This window comes from Aegilops tauschii, chromosome 2 (genome assembly GCF_002575655.3).
Source record: "Aegilops tauschii subsp. strangulata cultivar AL8/78 chromosome 2, Aet v6.0, whole genome shotgun sequence".
Classification (NCBI taxonomy): domain Eukaryota; kingdom Viridiplantae; phylum Streptophyta; class Magnoliopsida; order Poales; family Poaceae; genus Aegilops; species Aegilops tauschii.
In genome coordinates, this window is record NC_053036.3 from 643,963,269 (window position 1) to 643,982,824 (window position 19,556).

At 45.0% G+C, this 19,556-nt stretch overlaps 1 long non-coding RNA gene across 1 annotated transcript; it reads left to right on the forward strand.

Moving 5' to 3' along the window:
- The first annotated feature begins 1,344 nt into the window (after positions 1-1,344).
- Positions 1,345-4,894, forward strand: LOC109758750 (uncharacterized). Its single transcript, XR_012203642.1, has 4 exons — positions 1,345-2,080; positions 2,183-2,239; positions 3,181-3,293; positions 4,606-4,894. It is a non-coding gene; the product is annotated as an uncharacterized lncRNA (long non-coding RNA).
- The last annotated feature ends 14,662 nt before the right edge of the window (positions 4,895-19,556 follow it).

Genomic DNA, 19,556 nt, shown 5'->3' on the forward strand with positions numbered 1-19,556 from the left:
TCAAAACGGCGGGAATAACCGTTCCTAGCTAGTGGTTGAATCTTGGAATTTTTTTTAGTGTTTCTCTGATTAAATAGATACTTATGTACCTAGAAATGATTTTTTGAAAAAATAAAGAGCAAACTATGAGGCAGCTGCAGTTCATATTTGTCCCGCTTCCTACTGAATCGGCAGAAATTTGTCTTTTTCACCAGAGGTGGATAAAAACTTTTGGCACCCAACCATCTTGTCAATTATGCATTAAACATGGCCTAGTATTTTAGAAAATTGATTTGGTCCAATTTTGCAATAATTATTTGGGAGGTCCTTCACAAAAAAACCTCCCTTTGGGCACTCGTAAAATGGAAAATAGTTTTTTCGTCTAAAGAAAATGAAAACTTCCTTAGGTAACATTGTTTGCCATTCCAATATGCACCCTTGTGCACAATATGAGATCATTTGAACAAACTATGCCATGAATGTGGCCATAAGATTGATTATTTGACTTGAAAACCATTGATCTCCACACATGATAGCTCGTTTCTGAGAACACTTTTTTAAAATAATTGCCGTATTACAAGTTTGTTATTTTTCCTAGGAACTTGGCCACATATAATGACACAATGCGAAGGTTTTCCAATTTTTTCAATTTTTTTGAATTTTTTATGCCCGTTTTAAAATGTGGTCAAAACGACGGGCTTGACCGTTCCTAGCTAGTGGTTGAATCTTGGAAAACTTTTAATATTTCTCTGATTAAATAGATACTTTTGTACCTAGAAATAAATTTTGGAAAAAATGAATAGCAAACTATGAGGCAGCCACAGTTCAAATTTCCCCCGCTTCCAGCTAAAACGGCGGAAATTTGTCTTTTTCACCAGAGGTGGATCAAAACTTTTAACACCTAATCATTTGGTCAAATGTGCATTAAATATGGCCTAGTATTTTAGAAAATTGATTTGGTAAAATTTTACAAAAAATATTTGGTAGGTTCTTCACAAAAAAACTTATTTTGAGCACTCAAAAAATGGAAAATTGTTTTTTCATGCAAAAGAAATAAAAACTCCCTTTGTCAATGTTGTTTGCCAATCTAAGATGTAAACTTGTGCAAAATATGGCATCATTTGAACAAATATTTGATAGGTCTTTCACAAAAAACTCATTTTGAGCATTGAAAAATGAAATGAAAAATTTGTATGTAATCAATCATGACCAATTTATATGGTCAAAAAAATCTGCAACTTGTTTGGTGCGCTCTGATTGGTTCATAGGCATATCACGCGGATCATGCCTCAACCACCGTTGGATGTTCTGGATCCAACGGCAGCCCTCACCCCCTCACCCTCTCACCCAAACCCTAACTTCCCCGATCCACTCCTCTCCCCCGATCCACTCTCCCCCTCTCGCCCCACAGCCGCCCCCAACCCCACCCCCACCGCCACCGTCGACGACCCTCACCATAGACAAGGTCGAGGCTGACCCAAGATTGAGCCCATGCCCAGATTCACGAGTGGAGCCCCGCGAAGCTGCCCGCAAACTGCTCCTCTTCCCCACCCCCAATTCCTTTACAATCTCCGCCGCCGCCGCCGATCCCCACCCCCACCGGCGACCTCGTCTCCCCGTCTCCGGCCCCATCCCCACCTCCGGCCGACCTCCCTCCTCATCTCGTCCATCCACCCATGGAAACCCCCTTTTCCACGGATCCACCCACCCACCCACGCCCACCCATGGATGGATAGATGGGGCGCACTAGTTCCGGCGACGGCGGCGCCGGATCCACACCCACCTGCGTGATGGAGGCCGGCCGCATCGGGATCCACCGCCTGCTCTCGGTCTGGTGCGGCACACCGGACCACACCGGAGATTGCTACTGCGGTGGTCGTCGACGACGGCGCATCTCCGGCGGGACCTAGATGCCCAAGGTATGTACGCCGTCCTTGCCAAGTCTTCCATCTCCTCTCATGTACGGCGGGACCTATACTGATTACATTCATCTTGGGCATGCATACGTGGTTGGTGACCTCGCGTGCCGCCATTGCCGGAGGCTGGCTGGCTGGATGGACGGGCGTCCGCGGTGCCGGTGTTTTGCAGCCTTACATCTCAGGTGTGGTTTCTTCCTACTGTCGTCCGGTACTCGTCCCTTGCTGTTCTAAATTTTCGTGAGGCTTGTGTTTGACATCTCTCGTCGGTGCTGTTTCCATCGCAGGGAAGACGCTTGCTAAAATGTGTGCATGCCAAGATTCCTGCGGTTCCAGACTGATTGGTGAGATTACATTCGTACTGAAGTGTTACGCAAATGTTATCTGCTATGCTAACTGAACATACAAAGCCGCTTCCAAGTAAATAAAATCGTTTTGCTATGGTTCCTACGGCCTTCAGAATTTGGAAACGTGTCCTACACAGAATAGCCGTTTGGGATCTCTAGGGACACCACAATCGAGGAATCGACCCGTGCAACCGTTCCCTCGGCTCCGTCGTAGATAGCTAGTCGTACTCTACAGTACCAAAATTTTGCTGATAGGCACAAGGTTGTGTAGCAACCATCAAGATCAAGTGTCTTATTAATTTGTCGATGGGTGCAAGGTTGTATAAACCATCGACATCAAGCATCTCATTAATTTGTCGCTCGGTACAAGGTTGCGCATACTTATCAGGAACCATCAACATCAAAGTATCTAATGAGGATACAATTTAAGCCTGGCGATAGCATGACCCATTGTGATGTTTTGTCCCCTACTGCTTGTACCATTTGTTTAGTATGCATATGCGTCCACATATTCCAGGCTGCTATAGAACCACTGCTTATCCTTTATTCTCTTCTCTAGGCTCAGGTTCCACGAAAATACTCCTCTGTAATCGGCATGTAACATCATAAGCTTGTCTTTTCCACATGGCTGACAGTTATGTCATGTTTATCAGTAAAGATGTGTCTGGTTATTTGTATGTTAGCAGATAACCAGACTGATTGGTGATACTAAAATGTGTGCATCCTCTCGTTTGTTGTTACGCAAGAAGATGATGATGGAAGAGACATTACTTACATTCGTACTGAAGTGTTACAGTATGCATGTTTTGCTTAGTTGAAAAATCTGAGATATCGTACTGAATAGCATGCGAATGATGTTCACTCTGTTATGCTTCTAAAGCATCTGAATGATGTTCATTGCTGTTTAAATGATGTTCATCTGCTATGGTTTGCTTCAGCTGGTGCGGATGGGAGGTGGATGCCCGCACGGATCCGGCGTCTCCAACCTCGGCATCCACAAGGAGGAGCGGCGACAATTACATACCCAACCATGGGGCAGCAGCAATTCATGGTTGAGCCTCCCTCTACCTCTCTCACATTCCCTGATTTTGCTGCTGCTCTAAATTCACTTTCACTTGATTGAATCTAGTGCTACTGCTGTCAGTCCCTGGTCCCTAGTGCTACTACTCTAAATTCACTTGCATGTTTGACTAAATTCACTTGGCATTGCACTGCTTGCCAAATTGAGTTGCTTTCTTGCTGCCACCAAAAGTCAGTACTCCCTAGTGTTGAACCAGTATTTACATGCTTGCAAATATTGGTCTGAATCTGCGATGCTCCCTAAAGTAGACTAAATCTCATGGAGTAGATTTCATTTTACCAATTGGTCTGAATCTATTTATACGCTTTACTGAATCGGCGGAAATTTCATTTTATACGCTTTACCAATTGGTCTGAATCTATGTATACGCTTTTCTGACAGTTTTGGGCAGCGAGCTTCTAACTGAAAAACGAGTTTGTTATGCTCATAGTTTCAAGTTGACCTCTACATATGAGTTGCAAAGCATGTTCTAAGGTTTCCGTAGAGTACTTATTTGCTTCGTTTGGATGTACGGTTTGAGAGCAGCCGTCTATTTTAGTTTGCTGTCCAGAAATATAGTACAGTTTTTCTATGCAAACATAGTTAGCACCTCTGTTTTTGAAGTAGTTCCTTTCTTACCTCAGTTTTTGAAGTAGTTCCTTACCTCTGTGTAAACTGAATTTGGTTCAGTTAAAAAACTGCACTAGCTGACAGTTTTGGACAGCGAGCTTCTAACTAAAAAACGAGTTCGTTATGCTCATAATTTCAAGTTGGCCTCTACATATGAGTTGTAAAGCATGTTCTAAGGTTTCCGTAGAGTACTTATTTGCTTTGTTTGGATGTACGGTTTGAGAGCAGCCGTCTATTTAGTTTGCTGTCCAGAAATATAGTATAGTTTTTAAAAGCAACCAATTCATGATAAGACTTGGTGAGGCTGATGCACATAGCTACTTTCAGTACCTTGTTAACAGTGTTGAGGACAAGCTAAATCCTGTATCAGGGTCCTGTTCTTGTAAACATTATGTAAAGCTAAAATTCTTCCGTGTCTTGCTCATTTGCTGGTGCCACTATACATGTTAGATTGCTAGATGTACTTGTTTCCATCTCAAATTACTTGGGTGTCATTCATATGTACATAAGATAATTGTATTGCAAAAAGAACTTCTATATAAATTCTGTTGGCTAACTTTCCATCTCAAATTAATTGTTTTCATCTCATGTACTTTTAGTTTTTATTTTAAAAGTATTCGTGTAATATTTCTTATATCAGTGACATACTTTTTGTTCTCTTTTGAATGCCCAGATGTTTTGCATCAGCCTGTCATTGCTAAGGAAGAAGCAGTACTTGAAGAAGCAGACTACATGTTTTCTTGTTGTGAAGCACTAGATAGTTCTATTTATTCTTTTCCTGTTCTAGAGTATTTCAGCAGCTGAATGCTTGAATACGTAATGTTGTAGGTTGCTTGGATCTATATAAAGTACGGATGTGATGGAAATTTGTAGAATGTGAGTTTTGAGATATTTCTGTAATATTCAGCTAATTGGTGGTGATTCATATTGTTATTCAAACTGGTTTGAAAATGTTCGTTAAATGGGCTGGAGTTGGACCTTAAAAGGCCAAGGATCAAATTATTTTGGACAAATATTTTGGGTAAAAAATGAAACGAAAATAAATGAATGTGGAAAGGCCAAGGCCCAGGAAAGAAAAAGCCTGAAAAACATTGGGCTGGACTCATTTGGTTAAACATAATTTGGCAGAAAAAAAAAGATAAAAAGGCTGAAATGTAGGGCTTGGCCCATGTGGCTGACTAAAATTAATAGGAAAAAAATTATAAAAAGGCTGAATTGTTGGCTAGGCCCATGTAGAAAATCGAATTGGACCGGGCTGAATCTTGTGCCACGTTAGATTGCCACGCTGGATGCCTACGTGGCCTGGGGAGGTTGCTAGTGACCAAAACGCCACAGTAGGAATATTTTGGTCATAAACGTCCACGACCTTCTCACAGAGAAGGTCGCTATAGTCAGTTTACGACTGCCAGCTTTTGACCTTTTGTTTTTGGTCACAAAAAGGTCGCAAATGGAAATTTGTGACCTTTCAGTGACCAATAGTGGTGGTCACAAGTTGACATATTTCTTGTAGTGGATCTTGATGTTCTACCGTTGCAGGGCTTCGCCTAAGCACTGCTACAATATGATCGAGGTGGAATATGATGGCAGGGGGCACCACACACAGCTAAGGAACGATCTCAATGATCAACTTGTGTGTCTAGGGTGCCCCCTGCCTCCGTATATAAAGGAGCCAAGGGGGAGGGGGCGGCCGGCCAGGAGGAGGGCGCAGGAGGAGTCCTACTCCTACCGGGAGTAGGACTCCCACCCCAATCCTAGTTGGAATAGGATTCCCCGAGGGGGAAAGAGAGAGAGGGGGGCCGGCCACCTCTCCTTGTCCTAATAGGACTAGGGGAGGGGGAAGGCGTGCGGCCACCTTGGGATGCCCCTTTCTCCTTTCCACTAAAGCCCATCAAGGCCCATATGGCTCCCGGGGGGGTTCCGGTAACCTCCCGGTACTACGGTAAAATCCCGATTTCACCCGGAACACTTCCGATGTCCAAATATAGGCTTCCAATATATTATGTCTCGACCATTTCGAGACTCCTCGTCATGTCCGTGATCACATCCAGGACTCCGAACTAACTTCGGTACATCAAAATGCATAAACTCATAATAACTGTCATCGTAACGTTAAGCGTGCGGACCCTACGGTTCGAGAACAATGTAGACATGACTGAGACAAATCTCCGGCCAATAACCAATAGCGGGACCTGGATGCCCATATTGGCTCCTACATATTCTACGAAGATCTTTATCGGTCAGACCGCATAACAACATACGTTGTTCCCTTTGTCATCGGTATGTTACTTGCCCGAGATTCGATCGTCGGTATCCAATACCTAGTTCAATCTCGTTACTGGCAAGTCTCTTTACTCGTTCTGTAATACATCATCACGCAACTAACTCATTAGTTGCAATGATTGCAAGGCTTATGTGATGTGCATTACCGAGAGGGCCCAGAGATACCTCTCCGACAATCGGAGTGACAAATCCTAATCTCGAAATACGCCAACCCAACATCTACCTTTGGAGACACCTGAAGAGCTCCTTTATAATCACCCAGTTACGTTGTTACGTTCGGTAGCACACAAAGTGTTCCTCCGGGAAACGGGAGTTGCATAATCTCATAGTCATAGGAACATGTATAAGTCATGAAGAAAGCAATAGCAACATACTAAACGATCGGGTGCTAAGCTAATGAAATGGGTCATGTCAATCAGATCATTCAACCAATGATGTGACCTCGTTAATCAAATAACAACACCTTGTTCATGGTTAGGAAACATAACCATCTTTGATTAACGAGCTAGTCAAGTAGAGGCATACTAGTGACACTAAGTTTGTCTATGTATTCACACATGTATTATGTTTCCGGTTAATACAATTCTAGCATGAATAATAAACATTTATCATGATATAAGTAAATAAATAATAACTTTATTATTGCCTCTAGGGCATATTTCCTTCACCAGCAATCCCCCACCAGATCCCAGAGGCACACCGAAATTTGCCTTTGGTTCCAAAACACTGTTTTATATACCGGTACTGTAGTGGAGACTGTTAAGTTGAACTTCCACCTAGAACTCTATGCTACACTAGTAAGCAACTTGAATAGTGGATTGGGCCTTGAACTGCAAGTTTTCTGCGAATCTAGCTTCACATAAAGCCTTGACCGATACGTGGCTACCGTGGGTCTTCCCCGCGGGTGGAGCTTATGCGTCATACTCCGTGACCTTTCATGAGTTTACTAGAGAGAACCCTACTCTCATAGATTGCGATGTTTGACAATCAGACTCATATAGGTGTGTTCTTCAAAAGATGTTCTGCAGGATAACATCTCTACTTAAATAAGCCACTTAGAACACATTAAGATATACATCAACCTGCCATGCAGATTAGGAGAGTATTGCATCTTCATGGAGTGGTATTGTGAATAGTAAGGATACTCTCCTCTCAGTTGACCAACAGCTTGTCTTCCACATCTAATTCACGGGATCTCCGATCACAAAGAATAGGTTACCACTGTGAACAACTCATATTGTGGGTCTCATACCCATCTCCCTTGATGCATTATCTATCACAGTACGTGATAGACCCTTAGTAAAAGGATCTGCCAGAGTTTTAGACGTTTGGATATAATCCAACGCAATAACTTCGGAGTTTTTCATTTTCCTTACAGACTTTAACCTTATCTGAACGTGTCTTGATGACTTCATGTTATCCTTTGAGCTGCTCACTTTCGTGATCACAGTTTGATTGTCGCAGTTCATAAGAACACCCGGTACAGGTTTCTCAACAACCGGCAAGTCATTCAAGAGCCGGCGAAGCCAATCTGCTTCAACCGTAGCTGTATCTAGTGCTGTGAGTTCTGCTTCCATTGTTGACCTCGTTAAGATGGTCTGCTTGCAAGACTTCCAAGAAACAGCGCCACCTCCATTAGTGAATACATAACCGCTCGTGGCCTTTATCTCACCAGCATCTGAGATCCAGTTCGAGTCACTATACCCTTCAAGCACCTTTGGATGCCCGGTGTAGTGAATTCCATAATTTGCAGTGCCTTTCAAATCACGCAAAACTCTCTCTAGAGCTTTCCAATGCACATCTCCTGGTTTTGAGACAACCCGACTCAGTTTGCTAACAGCAAAAGAAATGTCAGGTCTTGTAGCACTTGCTAAGTACATAAGCGAGCCAATAATCTGAGAATATTTCAATTGATCTCTAGCAATTCTTCGATTCTTTCGAAGTAACACACTCGCATCATATGGTGTTGGAGAGGGCTTGCAGTCACTATAGCCAAAGCGACTCAAGATCTTTTCCACATAGTGAGATTGAAGCAAAGTAATCCCACCATCATCGTCTCTCAACAACTTGATGTTTAGAATGACATCAGCCACTCCTAAATCCTTCATCTCAAAACAACGAGATAGGAAATCCTTGACCTCCTTAATAACATTCAGATTTGTTCTGAAAATCAGTATGTCATCAACATACAAGCACAGGATAACTCCCTCGCCCCCACCATGGCGATAGTACACACATTTGTCAGCTTCGTTCACAACAAAGCCTGCAGCTGTTGAAGTTCTTTCAAACTTCTCATGCCACTGTTTGGGTGCTTGCTTAAGTCCGTACAAAGACTTCAGCAACTTGCACACTTTCCCTTCCTGACCATCTAGTACAAACCCATCTGGTTGTTCCATATAAATTTCCTCGTCCAACTCTCCATTTAGGAAAGCAGTCTTAACATCCATTTGATGAACGAGAAGACCATGCGAGGAAGCTAGTGAAAGTAGAACTTGAATAGTGGTCAGTCGAGCCACAGGTGAGTAAGTATCAAAGAAGTCTTCACCTTCCTTTTGGGTATAACCCTTAGCCACGAGCCGAGCCTTGTACTTTTCAATAGTACCATCAGGCCTAAGCTTCTTCTTGAATACCCATTTGCATCCTATAGGTTTGCACCCATAAGGACGATCAGTTATCTCCCAGGTTTCATTCGCCAAGATGGAATCCATCTCGCTACGAACCGCTTCCTTCCAGTAGTCAGCATCTTCAGATGCATAGGCCTGTGAAATAGAACTGGGAGTGTCATCTATGAGATACACAAGAAAATCATCACCAAAGGACTTTGCAGTCCTCTGTCTCTTGCTCCTAGTAGGAACTTCATTGTTCTCCTCCACAGGACTTTCAAAGTGTTCCATCGAAATGGCAGGTTCGGCAATTGTAACTGGTTCCTGATTCGATGAACTAGGCATCTCCTGATTAGATGAGGTAGCCATATCCTTCATCACTAGTAGAAAACAGGGCTATGGTCCAGGCCGCATCAGCCCATTAGTCCCGGTTCAGTCTAGAACCGGGGCCAATGTGGGCATTGGTCCCGGTTCGTGAGCCCAGGGGGCCGGCCGGGCCACGTGGGCCATTGGTCCCGGTTCATCTGGACCTTTTGGTCCCGGTTGGTGGGATGAACTGTGACCAATGGGCCTCCCTCCTGGCCCACCACCATTGGTCCCGGTTGGTGGCTTGAACCGGGACCAAAGGCTCCCCTTTAAACCCGGTTCATGCCACCAACCGGGACCAATGAGGTGCCTATATATACCCCCTCGCGCAAGAGCAGAGCACAGTGCTCTGTTTTTTCTGGCCGAGGGGGAGAGGGCTTTGTGGTGCTCTAGCTCACCTCCTATGCACATGAGGTGTTCGATGGAATGCCCGAGCCACACTACTTAAGCTTTCTCCTCTCGAAGCTCGACCTCCAAGCTCCATTTTCCTCGAGATTTGTCTAGATTTAGCGGTCCGTCACGCCCCGTCCCCGTCTTCACCGCCGTCGATCACCCGCGCCGATCTCATCACCGACACCACCGTGGTGAGCCTCTTGTTCTTATCTTCTTTCTGAACGGAAAAATATTCTTACTTGTATGTTTAGATAGATACTTGTATCATTTTCTTACATTTTTATTGCATCTTATATAGTGCGATGGTTTTGGTATCCGCCCCCGTCGGCCCTCGTCCTGTCTATGATTCGGATTTGGTATGTATATTATCTTTATAACTATTGGTTCATTTATTGTTTATGAAAATTATGCCGACCAACGTGACATAGATTTTATTTATCTAGGATGTATGTGAATCGGAAATGCAACCGACCTTGTCGACAGGTTAAATTTAGTTGAAGAAGAAAACAATTTGTTGAAGGAAAAAATAAAAAAATTGAGGAGGAGAAGATGATATTGGAGTTGCATGTTGCGGATGTCGTCGATGATCACAAGATCAAGATGGATGCAATGCGCTTGAAGATTAGAAAGATTAGAAAATATGCCATTCATACCGAGGCTTGGTATCATTATGCCGTTGGATCAATTGTTACCTTGGTTGCGATTATGATCGCATTTGTTTTCGCATTGAAATGTTTTACATAGTTTCAATGTATGGTTTAATTAATTAGATGCTCTGGAGAGAGCTATATGTTATTAGATGAGAACTATGTATGCACTTTGGTTTTAATGTGATGATGAACTTCTATTAATTTGGACACTTAATTATATATAATGCACACAGATGAACCGACAATGGATGTACGGTGACAGACACACCCGCGAGTACATTAAGGGCGTGCATGAGTTTCTCGATGCGGCTGAGGCAAACAAGCAGAATGGTTTTATGTGTTGTCCATGCACTGAATGTGGGAATACGAGGTCTTACTCTAACCGGAAAATCCTTCACTCCCACCTGCTTTACAAGGGTTTCATGCCACACTATAATGTTTGGACGAGGCACGGAGAAATAGGGGTTATGATGGAAGACGGCGAAGAAGAAGAGTACGATGACAACTATGTGCCCCCTGAATACGGTGATGCTGCAATGGGGGGGGGGGCTGGTGAAGATCAAGAGGAACCAGACGATGTGCCCAATGATGCTGCCACGGGTGAAGCTGCTGAAGATCAAGAGGAACCAGACGATGTGCCCGATGATGATGATCTCCGCCAGGTCATTGTCGATGCGAGGACGCAATGCATTAGTCAAAAGGAGAAGCTGAAGTTTGATCGCATGTTAGAGGATCACAAAAAAGGGTTATACCCCAATTGCGAAGATGGCAACACAAAGCTCGGTACCGTACTGGAATTGCTGCAGTGGAAGGCAGAGAATGCTGTGGCTGACAAAGGATTTGAGAAGCTACTGAAAATATTGAAGAAGAAGCTTCCAAAGGATAACCAATTGCCCGACAGTACATACGCAGCAAAGAAGGTCGTATGCCCTCTAGGATTGGAGGTGGAGAAGATACATGCATGCCCTAATGACTGCATCCTCTACCGCGGTGCATACAAGGATCTGAACGCATGCCCGGTATGCGGTGCGTTGCGGTATAAGATCAGACGAGATGACTCCGGTGATGTTGACGGCGAGCCCCTCAGGAAGAGGGTTCCTGCGAAGGTGATGTGGTATGCTCCTATAATACCACGGTTGAAACGTCTGTTCAGAAACGAAGAGCATGCCAAGTTGATGCGATGGCACAGTGAGAACCGAAAGAAAGATGGGAAGTTGAGAGCACCCGCTGACGGGTCGCAGTGGAGAAACATCGAGAGAAAGTACAGGGATGAGTTTGTAAAGGACCCAAGGAATGTATGGTTTGCTTTAAGCGCGGATGGCATTAATCCTTTCGGGGAGCAGAGCAGCAATCACAGCACCTGGCCCGTGACTCTATGTATGTATAACCTTCCTCCTTGGATGTGCATGAAGCGGAAGTTCATTATGATGCCAGTTCTCATCCAAGGCCCTAAGCAACCCGGCAACGAAATTGATGTGTACCTAAGGCCATTAGTTGAAGAACTTTTACAGCTGTGGAATGGAAACGGTGTACGTACGTGGGATGAGCACAGACAGGAGGAATTTAACCTTAAGGCGTTGCTGTTCGTGACCATCAACGATTGGCCCGCTCTCAGTAACCTTTCAGGACAGACAAACAAAGGATACCACGCATGCACGCACTGTTTAGATGACACTGAAAGTATATACCTGGACAAATGCAAGAAGAATGTGTACCTGGGCCATCGTCGATTTCTTCCGACCAACCATCAATGTCGAAAGAAAGGCAAGCATTTCAAAGGCGAGGCAGATCACCGGAAGAAGCCCGCCATGCGCACCGGTGATCACGTGCTTGCTATGGTCAATGATTTACACTACATAATCTTTGGAAAGGGTCCTGGTGGACTAGCTGTTCCGAATGACGCTGAGGGACACGCACCCATGTGGAAGAAGAAATCTATATTTTGGGACCTACCCTACTGGAAAGACCTAGAGGTCCGCTCCTCAATCGACGTGATGCACGTGACGAAGAACCTTTGCGTGAACCTGCTAGGCTTCTTGGGCGTGTATGGGAAGACAAAAGATACACCTGAGGCACGGGAGGACCTGCAACGTTTGCACGAAAAAGACGGCATGCCTCCGAAGCAGTATAAAGGTCCTGCCAGCTACGCTCTTACGAAAGAAGAGAAAGAAATCTTCTTTGAATGCCTGCTCAGTATGAAGGTCACGACTGGCTTCTCGTCGAATATAAAGGGAATAATAAATATGCCAGAGAAAAAGTTTCAGAACCTAAAGTCTCATGACTGCCACGTGATTATGACGCAACTGCTTCCGGTTGCATTGAGGGGGCTTCTACCGGAAAACGTCCGATTAGCCATTGTGAAGCTATGTGCATTCCTCAATGCAATCTCTCAGAAGGTGATCGATCCAGAAATCGTACCAAGGCTAAGAAGTGATGTGGCGCAATGTCTTGTCAGTCTCGAGCTGGTGTTCCCACCATCCTTCTTCAATATCATGACGCATGTCCTAGTTCATCTAGTCGACGAGATTGTCATCCTGGGGCCCGTATTTCTACACAATATGTTCCCCTTTGAGAGGTTCATGGGAGTCCTAAAGAAATATGTCCGTAACCGCGCTAGGCCAGAAGGAAGCATCTCCATGGGCCATCAAACAGAGGATGTTATCGGGTTTTGTGTTGACTTCATTCCTGGCCTTAACAAGATAGGTCTCCCTAAATCGTGGTATGAGGGGAGACTGACTGGAAAGGCACTCCTGGAAGAGACTCAATATTATGCAGGGACGGATATTCTTGGTCTCAAGCACACTACACAGTTCTACAGAACTCTACCTTGGTGACCCCGTATGTCGATGAACACAAGAACAGTCTGTGCTCCAAACACCCGGAGCAATGCGACGACTGGATTACATGTGAACACATCAGGACTTTCAGCAGTTGGTTGGAAACACGTCTCAGAGGTGACAACACTGTTTGTGATGAGTTGTACTTGTTGTCCAGGGGACCATCTTTGACTGTATTGACTTACAAAGGATACGAGATAAATGGGAATACATTTTACACGATCGCCCAAGATCAAAAGAGCACCAACCAAAACAGCGGTGTCCGCTTTGATGCAGCAACCGAGAGCGGAAAGGACACATATTATGGTTACATAGTGGACATATGGGAACTTGACTACGGACCTGATTTTAAGGTCCCTTTGTTTAAGTGCAAATGGGTCAATCTGTTAGGCGGCGGGGTACAGCAGGTAGACCCACAGTACGGAATGACAACAGTGGATCTGAAAAATCTTGGGTACACTGACGAACCGTTCGTCCTAGCCAATGATGTGGCACATGTTATCTATGTGAAGGACATGTCTACCAAACCGAGAAAAAGAAAAGATAAGGAAGCGAATACATCATACGATGAGCCAAAGCGCCACATAGTTCTTTCAGGAAAAAGGGACATCCTGGGAGTGGACGGCAAGACAGACATGTCTGAAGATTATGAAAAGTTTCATGAAATTCCTCCCTTCAATGTCAAGGCTGACCCAAGCATCCTGATAAACAATGAAGATTATCCATGGTTACAGCGCAATAAGCAAATGACACAAGCGAAGAAAAAGTGAAGACTTTCTCCCGCAATAAGCAAATGCAATGTGGGTGAAATTATGATACCATCCCAACTTTCAACTTTTTCAGAGTTCATTTGAAATGCTTTCATGTCTTATGGTTTGAAACTTTGATACTTCGAAAGTGATTGTCCATTTTGTACACGAAGTGCATCAAGTTTTTGTCGTAACCCTCTCTACTTTTTGGAACATGCTATGTGGGTGAAATGATGATACCATGCCAACTTTCAACCTTTTCAGAGTTCATTTTGAAATGCTTTCCAATTTCAGAGTCATTTAGCTCAAAGAATGAATTAATAGCAAACAGAATGAACTACAAAACTTTTATGAAAATAAAAACAATCAATTAAAATATTATGTTCTGATCAACTAAAATAAAACTATAATATTCTTCAATAGCAAAAAGAATATAATTTGTGTGACCTAAAATCAAACTATAAGTATTTAATTGTAAGTATAAATAAAAAATAAATAGCAAAGAAGAAAAATATTCTAATTTTATAGTAAAGTTATTCATAAACTAGTGATTCACACAAATTTTTAAAATTCAAATTTAAACTATTTAAAATTTAAAACTATTGGCACTAACAGAAAGTTTATATTTTTTGTGACCTAAAAGCAAAAAGAAATCACTAAAAAACTGTAAGTATTTAGTTGTAAGTAGAAATAAAAAATAAATAGAAAAAAATTCTAATTTTATAGTAAAGTTATTCATAAACTAGTGATTCACATAAATTTTTAAAAATTCAAATTTGAACTATTTAAAATTTAAAACTAATGGCACTAACAGAAAGTTTATAATTTTTGTGACCTAAAAGCAAAAAGAAATCACTAAAAAACTGTAAGTATTTAGTTTTAAGTAGAAATAAAAAAATAAAAAACCAAAAAAATGTAGAAATAAAAAAGAAAAAAGAAAAAAATGCCACCTACTGGGCCTCCACGGCCTGAATACGACTAGAAACCCTACATGGGCCAGGATTCAGGCCCGCAGAAGGCCCAATAGGCCCACAGGCAAAGCAGTGTCAAATTAGGCCCATAGGCTTGCAGTTCAGAGGAGTTCGAGAGGGAGGAGGCAACAGAGCTTATAAACTGGTGTTGGGCGCTGTCAACTAGCGAGGTGGGACTAAACTTCTGGGCGCGGGGCAGCACAAGGGCATTGGTCCCGGTTGGTGGCACCAACCGGGACTAAAGGTGGCATTGGTCACGGTTCGTGGCACCAACCGTGACCATTGCCCCCCTTTAGTCCCGGTTGGTGCCACCAACCGGGACCAATGGCCTTCGCTTCCCGCCCTTTGGGCTGCCGAAAAGAGGCCTTTGGTCCCGGTTGGTGGCACCAACCGGGACTAAAGGGGGCAATGGTCACGGTTGGTGCCACCAACCGGGACCAATGCTCCGTCTATATAAGCCACACTTGTGAAAATTTTGGTACAGTTTCTTCGATCCCGCCCCGACGTCGCCGCCAGGCTGTCCCTCTGCTCGCCTCGCCGTCGCCGCCGTTGCCCCTGCCCCGCCCCCGAGCGCGCCCTGCCTCGCCGTCGTCGCCGACCCCGAGCCGCCCCGCCCTCGCCCTCGAGCTCCGCCGTCCCCGAGCCCCCGAGCTCCTGCCCCGCGCGCCCCCGAGCTCCGCCGTCCGCCGCCGCCGAGCGCGCCCCGCCGTCGCCCTCGCCCTCGGCGACCCCGAGCCCGTCCTCGTCGCCGTCGCCCCCGACGCCGGCCGCCCGCGTCTCCTCCCCGATCCCTCCGGGAGAGGTAGCTACCGCCCCATCCTCTCCTTCCTTCCCTGCTCCTTAATTTGCAAAATATTGATATGATGTAGATGTATGTATGTATGTATGTATGTATGAGTTGGGGAGAAAGTTTATAATTTTTGTTCATATATACTGTAGATGTATGTATGATGAATTTTGATATTTTTTTGTTCATATATAATGTAGATGTATATGTATGTATGGAATGATATCGATGGATGTATGTATATAGAACATTCGTAGAAAATATGACCAATGTCCCCCTCCGGTTCACTCGGGAACACTAACTATCTCGGAGAAAAAAATGTTATCGGGGAAAAACATGAGAGGAAGAAGAGGATAAAAAAGAAGAGGAAGAAGAAAAAAAAAGAGGAGAAGAAAGAATAGAGGAGCTTCTCCTCTTTTTTTTCTTCTTCTTTATCTTTTTTTTATCGGGAGGGGTCGACGGTCGCCTAGGGGTCGAGGGTCGAAAGGGGGTCGACGGTCGCCTAGGGGTCGAGGGTCGAGAGGGGGTCCCGAGAGGGGGGAGGAAGACGAGGAGAAATAAATAAGAAGAAGAAAAAAGAAGAAAAAGAAGAGGAGAAGAAGAAAGGAATAGAGGAGAAGAAGAGAAAAATAGAATATTCTATTTTTCTCTTCTTCTCCTCTATTCCTTTCTTCTTCTCCTCTTTTTTTTCTTCTTTTTTTTCTTCGACACGTGGGGGGGGTCGAGAACGCCGGACATTCATGAGAGAGGCGAGGAAGAAGGGGAAGAAGAGGAGAGGAAGAAGAGGAAGTCTTCTCCTCTATTCTTTCTTCTCTTCTTTTTTCTTCTTCTTCTTCCTCTTTATTTTATCGGGAACGAGGGTCGTCGAGAGGGTCGCCGAGCGGTAGAGGAGAAACCCTAAATAGAAAGTATCGTCGGTGTGAGATACATGTACCGTCGGTGTCGGACACTACATCCACATCCCACAAGTGGCGCGGGCTTCGACGCCCACGTCACTTGTGGGACGTGGATGTAGTGTCCGACACCGAAGGCCACATGTATCTCACACCCACGATACTTGCTAGCTATTTAGGGTTTCCTTTGACACTACGCAACCTCCCAACCCCTCGGCGATCCTCTCGAACATGAGAGGAAGAAGAGGATCGTCGAGGGGTCGAGGGTTCCAGGGTCGTCGAGGGTTCAAGGGGTCGAGGATCGCCGAGGGGTCGAGAGAGGTTTCCTAGTGTCAAAGTATTGAAGAAATCCATGCCTTCATCATTAGCCGGAAGTAACCAGGGCATATTGGTACGAAGTTCTGCAAAGTTGTTTTGGAATGGAGTCCCGGATAGAATAATCCGCCTTTTGGTACCAATTCAGCAAAGGCCTTCCAAATAGTGATATTCGGAAGGCTCTTGCTGAACTTTGTACCAAAAAGCGCATTATCCTATCTGGGAGTCCGTTCCAGAACAACTTTGAAGAGCTTCGTACCATCATGCACATGTTACTTTCGCCTAATGATGAAGACATGGTTTTGTTGAATCCTTTGACACTACGCAACCTCCCGACCCCTCGGCGATCCTCTCGAACATGAGAGGAAGAAGAGGATCGTCGAGGAGTCGAGGGTTCCAGGGTCGTCGAGGGTTCGAGGGGTCGAGGATCCCCGAGGGGTCGAGAGAGGTTTCCTAGTGTCAAAGTATTGAAGAAATCCATGCCTTCATCATTAGCCGGAAGTAACCAGGGCATGTTGGTATGAAGTTCTGTAAAGTTGTTTTGGAATGGAGTCCCGGATAGAATAATCCGCCTTTTGGTACGAATTCAGCAAAGGCCTTCCAAATAGCGATATTCGGAAGTCTCTTCCTGAACTTTGTACCAAAAAGTGAATTATCCTATCTGGGACTCCGTTCCAGAACAACTTTGAAGAGCTTCGTACCATCATGCACATGTTACTTTCGCCTAATGATGAAGACATGGTTTTGTTGAATCCTTTGACACTAGGCAACCTCCCGACCCCTCGGCGATCCTCTCGAACATGAGAGGAAGAAGAGGGTCGTCTAGGGGTCGAGGGTTCGAGGGTTCTTCTCCTCTTTTTTTTCTTCTTCTTCCTCTTTTTTTTATCGGGAACGAGGGTCGTCGAGGGACATAGATGTAGTGTCGTCGTTGTCGATATATACCCCCTCCCGATAGCTTACTATGATTAGGTAGCTAGTTCTACGTTTGGCACTAATATATCCATCTGTCATGTTTGAATAATAATTGCCATGTTGTAAATATTTGTAGAAACTATGGACACCGCCCTAGACGAAGCAACAAAAGAAGCGTTGTTGAGGGAGATAATCGCAGAAGGAAGTGATGCCGTCTCGTACTATCTCAACGAAACCGATGGTCTGGAAGGAGAGGGTGAACAAGCTGGCTACGGTGACCTAATGCCGGTGCAAGAAGAAGAACATGAGGACGGCTCCGGTGACCCAATGCCGGTGCAAGAAGGAGACCGTGATGACGGCTCCGGTGACCGAACCGAGTCCGGCCAGGTATATATATTAGTTAAGCCTATGCTGACTAGCTGATTGATGCATTCATTGTTTTGGTATGTACACATATTAATTAAGTCTTTGTTCTTTTTTCTAGCCCTCCGGATCGAGCACAACTTCAGTAAAGAGATGAGGCCCGAAGAAAAAGTTGAGCTCGGATGAAAAGCTTGAGATCACAGCAATCGCGCCCGACGGCCAACCTATTGAACCCCTCCGGACAAAGAGCGCATTTGTTGCTCAGTGCGGGGTTCTGGTTAGGGACAAGATCCCGATAAGCATCCAGCAATGGTTTAAGCCGGCTACAGAAGACCCTGAGGTGTCTTATGTCAATGATATGCAGAAAAATGATCTTTGAACTGAGCTGAAGTCAAATTTCACCCTACCTCCAGAGGATAATCTAGAGAACCCAATTAAAGAGAAATTAATCAAGTCTTTTGCTCTGAAGAGGATGGCAGAACTATTCAGGAGGTGGAAGAAAGAGCTGAATATTAAGTTTGTCGAAAATAATGAGACACCAGAATTCAAGGGCAGATATGAGAAGATCAGAGATCACTGGCCCGCATTTGTGGCCCACAAGACATCGGAAAAGAGTTAGAAGATGTCGGCGACAAACAAGAAAAATGCTGCGAAGAAGAAGCTTCACCATCGCACGGGGTCAGGTGGCTACCTCGTAGCCCGGCCTAAGTGGTCCAAGGTTGAGAATGATCTGGTTCATAAAGGGATCGAACCAGAGACAAATAACTGGCCAGACCGTTGCCAGACTTTGTTCTTCGGGGCTGGCGGAACCTTGGACCCTGAAACAGGGAAGTGCATTTGGACGAACGAACAAATGGACATACCAGTCAGTAAGCTTAAGCAGTATATCAAAGCAGCGCAGGAAGGGACGTTCTTTCCAGACAGAGAGCATGACGAGCTCACAATGGCCCTCGAGAATCCTGAGCACCCTGGACGGGCACGAGGCACGCCAGGCTCCGTTCCGTGGAAGGTTGGGTTTCCGGACGCAGGCGGTTATAAATCCCTTGAGAGGAGGAAAAAAGTGCAGCAGACCGAACTGCAGGCGCTGCACGCAAGGGTACAAGCGATAGAGGAACGAGAAGCAAATCGCAGCAAACGTACTGCCGAAGCCTCCCCCGAAGCTACCCCGCCATCTCAGCGCAGAAGCAGCGTGGCTTCCACCGAGCTGCTTCAGCCGGAGCATGCCTTGACGGCTCCTGCCAGCTATCCTGTGGATGCTATAACGGAGTCTCAAAATTGCCACCTTATGACGCAATGGATGAATTTGAAGGTCAAGGCGGCTGTTGGCTCTGTTTATCCTACTGAACCCGGCGCAACTTTTCACTGCCGGCCGATTCCAGAAGGATATGCTAGGGTGATGGTGGATGAGATAACGGAGGGATTTGAGGACCTCCAGCTTGACCACCCTACCGGTGAAGGGGAGACTCGGCTGGGGTCTGCTCTGAAGACTCCATGCCTATGGCGGA